Raw genomic sequence first — 1,451 nt, 5'->3', positions numbered from 1 at the left:
AATCTCTTATGGTTTGCCTCCATCTCTGTTTTCATTTTATTTTCTTATTTCTTCCCTTCTCCTATGTTCATCTGTTTTATTTCTTAAATTCCACATATGAGTGAAATCATGTGATATTTATCTTTCTCTGACTTATTTCGCTTAGCATAATACCCTCTAGTTCCATCCACGTCGTTGCAAATAGCAAGATTTCATTCTTCCTGATGGCTGAGTAGTATCTCATTGTGTGTGTGCTTGTGTGTGTGTGTGCGTGTGTGTGTGTGTGTGTGTACCACATCTTCTTTATCCATTCATCTATCTATGGACATCTGGGCTCCTTCCATAGTTTGGCTATTGTGGACATTGCTGCTATAAACATTGGGGTGCAGGTGCCCCTTCAAATCACTGTCTGTATCCTTTGGATAAATACCTAGAAGTGCAATTGCTGGGTCATAGGGTAGCTCTATTTTTAACTTTCTGAAGAACCTCCATACTGTTTTCCAGAGTGGCTGTACTAGTTTGCATTCGCACCAACAGTGTAAGAGGGTTCCCCTTTCTCTGCATCCTCACCAACACCTATTGCTTCCCGAGTTGTTAATTTTAGCCATTCTGACTGGTGTGAGGTGGTATCTCATTGTAGTTTTGATTTGTATTTCCCTGATGCCGAATAATGTGGAGCATTTTCTCATGTGTCAGTTGGCCATTTGTATGTCTTCTTTGGAGAAATGTCTGTTCATGTCTTTTGCTCATTTCTTGACTGGATTTTTTGTGTTTTTTGGGTGTTGAGTTTTTTAAGTTTAATTTTGCTTGTCTTAGGAGATATATCTAGAAAAATGTTGCTAAGGCTGATGTCAAAGAAATTACTGCCTGTGTTCTCTTCTAGGAACAGTATTTTTTTACATTAGCAGCAAACGAGTAGAAAAAAATGTAATTAAAAATAAGATACCTAAAATTAGTCACTAAGCCAAAATGTAAACTTTCCTAAATATCAGGGTAACTACAAAAATACCAAACAAAACAGACTGCATAGTAAAATACTTTTAATATATGAACATAGAGCTAAAAAAGAAAATAAAACTTAAAATAATATGACAATATTAACACCAAACATCTTTTGTATCAATAAATATAAATGGTCTTAACTTATTTGTTTAAAGAAAAACATTTTTTCTATTGGATCAGTGAGTAAAACGCAAATGGTGTATTCAGGAAAATCAATTAAGGGGTGCCTGGGTGGCTCAGTCAGTTGGGCATCAGACTCCTGATTTTGGCTAGGGTTATGGTCTTGGGTGGGGTCTTGGATCAAGCCCTGCGATGGGCTCTGCACTCAGGGTAGAGTCTGCTTGGCCCCTCCCTCTGCTCCTCCCCTGTCTCATGTGTGCGTGCACTTTCTCTCTCAAAGAAAGGAAGGAAGAAAGAAAGATGGAAAGAAAGAAAGAAAGAAAGAAAGAAAGAAAGAAAGAAAGAAAGAA

The sequence above is a fragment of the Neomonachus schauinslandi genome, chromosome X (genome assembly GCF_002201575.2).
Source record: "Neomonachus schauinslandi chromosome X, ASM220157v2, whole genome shotgun sequence".
Taxonomy (NCBI): Eukaryota; Metazoa; Chordata; class Mammalia; order Carnivora; family Phocidae; genus Neomonachus; species Neomonachus schauinslandi.
Note: the sequence above shows the minus strand (reverse complement) of the source record.